This window comes from Oncorhynchus nerka, linkage group LG15 (genome assembly GCF_034236695.1).
Source record: "Oncorhynchus nerka isolate Pitt River linkage group LG15, Oner_Uvic_2.0, whole genome shotgun sequence".
NCBI classification, from domain to species: Eukaryota; Metazoa; Chordata; class Actinopteri; order Salmoniformes; family Salmonidae; genus Oncorhynchus; species Oncorhynchus nerka.
This window is the reverse complement of record NC_088410.1, coordinates 4,671,876-4,677,785: the sequence shown is the minus strand read 5'-3', so window position 1 is coordinate 4,677,785 and position 5,910 is coordinate 4,671,876. Positions and strand designations below refer to the sequence as shown.

At 44.7% G+C, this 5,910-nt stretch overlaps 2 long non-coding RNA genes across 6 annotated transcripts in view; one reads left to right on the top strand and one right to left on the bottom strand.

Annotated features, from left to right (window-relative positions):
- Positions 1-5,910, top strand: part of LOC135560375 (uncharacterized) — a 295,196-nt gene that overhangs the window by 152,067 nt on the left and 137,219 nt on the right. The window lies entirely within an intron of this gene.
- The window catches only part of LOC135560374 (uncharacterized), a 300,103-nt gene that overhangs the window by 200,899 nt on the left and 93,294 nt on the right, over positions 1-5,910 (bottom strand). The gene's annotated exons all lie outside the window — the stretch shown is intronic.

The following is a 5,910-nucleotide window of genomic DNA, read 5'->3' as shown; positions in this document are numbered from 1 at the left end:
GGTCGAGGATGTTAGAAAGTAAGCTAGTTAGCATTAGCCGAGTGTTACTTAGCCAGATAGCTAATAACGTAAATGTTAAATTAAATTGCCTATTTACTAGTTAACGTTACTCTGACAGTGTGTTTAAAACACTGAGGTTAATATACTTTGCCTAAAGAGCTTAAATGTTGTGGTTTTATGTTGGCTAGCACGCTACCGAGGTGGATGAATTGTTGTTGTTGAAAAAACATCCCGTCCCGTACATTATACGTCACGCAAGAAGCATCATCTGAAAGTCTCATATCGCCGCCTGCTGACTGGAGTCGGTAACACAGTGTGAACAAAAACATTCTGGAAAACAACGTAAACAAATAATTGTTAAATAACCAGTTCTCTTACTTCTTACAGATAATAATTTCCTTCATGCAGATATAGAAGCTGAATAGAGATTTGTACATTATGATAAACCCTGTTATAGTAAACCCTGTCATAGTAAACCCTGTCATGATCAACCCTGTCATGATCAACCCTATCATGATCAACCCTGTCATGATCAACCCTGTCATTAATAAACCCTGTCATGATCAACCCTGTCATGATCAACCCTGTCATGATCAACCCTGTCATTAATAAACCCTGTCATGATCAACCCTGTCATGATCAACCCTGTCATTATCAACCCTGTCATGATCAACCCTGTCATTAATAAACCCTGTCATGATCAACCCTGTCATTAATAAACCCTGTCATGATCAACCCTGTCATTAATAAACCCTGTCATGATCAACCCTGTCCATAATAAACCCTGTCATGTTCAACCCTGTCATGTTCAACCCTGTCATGTTCAACCCTGTCATTAATAAACCCTGTCATGAATAAACCCTGTCATGATCAACCCTGTCATGAATAAACCCTGTCATGTTCAACCCTGTCATGTTCAACCCTGTCATGTTCAACCCTGTCATTAATAAACCCTGTCATTAATAAACCCTGTCATAATCAACCCTGTCATTAATCAACCCTGTCATTAATAAACCCTGTCATGGTCAACCATCATAATGGTGGTTTTCCACGCGGTAGTAGAGAGAACAGTCTATGACTGGGGTGTCTGGGGTCTTTGACAATTTTTTAGCCTTCCTCTGACACCGCCTGGTGTAGAAGTCCAGGATGGCAGGCAGCTTTGTCCCAGTGATTTACTGGGCCGTTCGCACTACCCTCTGTCGCGCCTTGCAGTCGGAGGCCAAGCAGTTGCCGTACCAGGCAGTGATGCAGCCAGTCAGGATACTCTCGATGTTGCAGCTGTAGAACCTTTTGAAGATCTGAGGACCCATGCCAAATCTTTTTAGTCTCCTGAGGGGGAATAGGTTTTGTTGTACAGCCCCGTCGATGAGAATGGGGGCCTGCTCGGTCCTCCTTTTCCTGTAGTCCACAATCATCTCCTTAGTCTTGGTTACGCTGAGGGATCGGTTGTTATTCTGGCACCACCCAGCCAGGTCTCTGACCTCCTCCCTATAGGCTGTCTCATCATTGTCGGTGATCAGGCTTACCACTGTTTTGTCGTCTGCAAACTTAATGATGGTTTTGGAGTCGTGCCTGGCCACACAGTCATGGGCGAACAGGGAGTAAAGGAGGGAACTGAGCATGCACCCTTGAGGGGCTCCAGTGTTGAGGATCAGCGTGGCAGATGTGTTGTTACTTACTCTTACCACCTGGGGGCGGCTCATCAATCGATCATACCCTTCAGGAAGCCCAGGATCCAGTTGCAGAAGGAGGTGTTTATCCCAGGATCCTTAGCTTAGTGATGAGCTTTGAGGGCACTATGGTGTTGAACGCTGAGCTGTAGTCAATGAATAGCATTCTCACGTAGGTGTTCCTTTTGTCATGGTGGGAAAGGGCAGTGTGGAGTGCAATAAAGATAGCATCATCTGTGGATCTCTTTGGGCGGTATGCAAATTTGAGTGGGTCTAGGGTTTCTTGGATAATGGTGATGATATGAGCCATTACCAGCCTTTCAAAGCACCTCATGGCTACGTACGTGAGTGCTACGGGTCTGTAGTCATTTAGGCAGGTTGCCTTAGTGTTCTTGGGCACAGAGACTATGGTGGTCTGCTTGAAACATGTTGGTATTACAGACTCAATCAGGGACATGTTGAAAATGTCAGTGAAGACACCTGCCAGTTGGTCAGCGCATGCCTGGAGCACACGTCCTGGTAGTCCGTCTGGCCCTGCGGCTACGGAGAGCATGATCACACAGTTGCCTGAAACAGCTCTCATGCATGCCTCAGTGTTGCTTGCCTCGGCGAGCATAGAAGTGATTTAGCTCGTCTGGTAGGCTCGTGTCTCTGGGCAGCTCGCGGCTGTGCTTCCCTTTGTAGTCTGTAATAGTATGCAAGCCCTGCCACATAAGTCCAGCGTCGGAGCTGGTGTAGTACAATTTAATTTTAGCCCTGTATTGGCAACTCCAACCCAGGAGGAGCCAATGCCCAAGTCACCCAGTGCTACAGGCGTCACCGCCGAGAGTGGGTGTAATACTGAGGAACTGATCACCTCTTTCCACCAGGGTCTATTTAACTCCATAAAGGATGAACTGGCCTCTCGGGAACTGGGAGACGACCTCAAGCCCCTGATAACGATGGAAATCTGGATTGACAACCGCCTTCGAGAATGTGTGAGACAGGGTCTTTTAAAAAAAAACCTTTTTATTTCTTTTAAAATTTGTACCTCCTTTTTCTCCCCAATTTCGTGGTATCCAATTGTTAGTAGCTACTATCTTATCTCATCGCTACAACTCCCGTACAGGCTCGGGAGAGACGAAGGTTGAAAGTCATGCGTCCTCCGATACACAACCAAACCAAGCCGCACTTCTTCTTAACACAGCGCGCACCCAACCCGGAAGCCAATGTGTTGGAGGAAACACTGTGCATTGCGCCCGACCCGCCACAGGAGTCGCTGGTGCGCGATGAGACAAGGATATACCTTGTCTACTCCCTAACCCGGACGACGCTATGCCAATTGTGCGTCGCCCCACGGATCTCCTGGTTGCGGCCGGTTACGACAGAGCCTGGGCGCGAACCCAGAGTCTCTGGTGGCACAGCTGGCGCTGCAGTACAGCGCCCTTAACCACTGCGCCACCCTTAACCACTGAGCACCCCAAGTCTGCCAACATTACGGAGCCCATGCAGCTGGGACGCACATGCCTGAACCCATAGGAACGTGACAGGCGCATGCGCAAAGGCTGCTGCCTCTACTGCGTAGGTCTCGGCCGTCTCCGTGCTACATGCCCAGAGCTGATGGGAAATGTGCCAGGGCTCGCCAGGACAAGGAGAGACCCTGCAGTTTCACCCCGGCTACCCAGTCACCGTCTAGGACGTCCGTCAGTTCCAGATTCAAGCCTTCGTGGCCACGGATAATGTGTTCATTGATCAAGACTTCAAACGATCAAAATAAAGTCGCACACTCCATATATATAAACTCCCAGCAATTGAATGGGTATTTACCAATGTTTTCAGCATCACTGTGCCTTCCTCAGGGTAATGTCATGAATACTTGAACCAGGTTATGTAGACAAGTGCAATTAGTGACAATAGTAAGGGGTGTGTCATAATGATTAAGTTAATTCAAATGAATTGGTGAAACTGTAAAAAAATATATATATTACCCTATTTCTTTCATATAGAAACATAATTGAATATTGTACATCATATTATCATCAACATACATTATTCTTGGACATACAGTGGGGCAAAAAAGTATTTAGTCAGTCACCAATTGTGCAAGTTCTCCCACTTAAAAAGACGAAAGGCCTGTAATTATCATCATAGGTACACTTCAACTATGACAGACAAAATTAGAAAAAAAATCCAGAAAAACACATGGGAGGATTTTTAATTAATTGATTTGCAAATTATGGTGGAAAATAAGTATTTGGTCAATAACAAAAGTCAAAGAGGTCAAACGTTTTCTGTAAGTCTTCACAAGGTTTTCACACACTGTTGCTGGTATTTTGGCCCATTCCTCCATGCAGATCTCCTCTAGAGTAGTGATGTTTTGGGGCTGTTGCTGGGCAACACGGACTTTCAACTCCCTCCAAAGATTTTCTATGGGGTTGAGATCTGGAGACTGGCTAGGCCACTCCAGGACCCGTGATGGGATGAAATGGGATTTTAGCTTCTAAAATGTGAGATGTGGGTTTTCATAAGATAGGGCTGCTCAATCAGTGGCCCACCCTCTGGATGGGCTATAAAACTATTCAAACACGCCCTCCTCTCCCTTCCTATATAAGCCCTTTACGACAATAGAACTTCCGGTTCCGGGGATGTAGGACGACGGTCCAATGTCAGAATGGTTCAGATTATAACTACAGAACGAAGCCAACATTTGAACTCTTATTCACTACAGAAGTGATACCTCCTAGCCGTTGAGTTAGCACAGCTACAAACGCAGGTTAGGAAGGAACAGACAGAGTATCCGGTCTACCACACAACGACGTTACTACAACGTATCCAATTGACCACCAGAGACATTCTTCATAGGACTCGGTTGGGCAACAAGCCTTCCATCTACCACCAACCTATCGAAGCGCAGCTCAGAGTAAATATTTATTGCATTTTCCTTTTCCAAATGGACAGTAAGTTAGAATGCATAAGATACTGTATTTACGATAGCACAGCTTCGCCTTTGTTCCTCAGTCTTCCCGCTCCTTCACTCAACCCAGTCCCTTTTCCTTTGTTATAAGCTGTCATATATGTTCCGCCCGCTAGGGACGTTTTCCTCTATGATGTCATTTGTAATCAAGTTATGATTTAATGATGTGTATGTGTAATTCTATGTGATTAGTTAGGTATTTAGTAAATAAATACTTAAACCCAATTTTGTATTGCTGATTCAAATTGTTAGCCAGGGTTTGTGCAGATAACTAAGAATTTACTAAGAATTTACAACTTTCAGATGAAACTGAATTAAGGTGATGATTGATATTGACTGCTATTGATGTAAAATATTACTAGGTCTTTAAGAGTTTATTCGGAAGATAACAGCTCTATAAATATTATTTTGTGGTGCCCAGACTCTCTAGTTAATTACATTTACATGATTAGCTCAATCAGGTAATAGTAATTACGGAGAAATTATTTTATAGAATAGCATGTCATATCACTTAATCCGGCATAGCCAGACACGACAGGATTGAGGTCAGGGCTTTGTGATGGCCACTCCAATACCTTGACTTTGTTGTCCTTAAGCCATTTTTCCACAACTTTGGAAGTATCCTTGGGGTCATTGTCCATTTGGAAGACCCATTTGCGACCAAGCTTTAACTTCCTGACTGATGTCTTGAGATGTTGCTTCAATATATCCCACATAATTTCCCTCCCTCATGATGCCCTCTATTTTGTGAAGTGCACCAGTCCCTCCTGCAGCAAAGCACCCCCACAACATGATGCTGCCATCCCCATGATTCACGGTTGAGATGGTGTTCTTAGGCTTGCAAGCTTCCCCCTTTTCCTCCAAACATAACGATGGTCAATATGGCTAAACAGTTCTATTTGTGTGTCATCAGACCAGAGCACATTTTTCCAAAAAGCAGGTTTGTCCCCATGTGGAGTTGCAAACCGTAGTTTTGTCTTTTTTTATGGCGGTTTTGGAGCAGTAGCATCTTCCGTGCTGAGCGGTCTTTCAGATTATGTCGATATAGGACTCGTTTTTACTGTGGATATAGATACTTTTGTACCTGTTAACTCCAGCATCTTCACAATGTCCTTTGCTGTTGTTCTGGGATTGATTTGCACTTTTCGCACCAAAGTACGTTCATCTCTAGGAGACAGAACGTGTCTCCTTCCTGAGCGGTATGACGGCTGCGTGTTCCCATGGTGTTTATACTTGCGTACTATTGTTTGTCGTGATGAATGTGGTACCTTAGGGCGTTTGTAAATT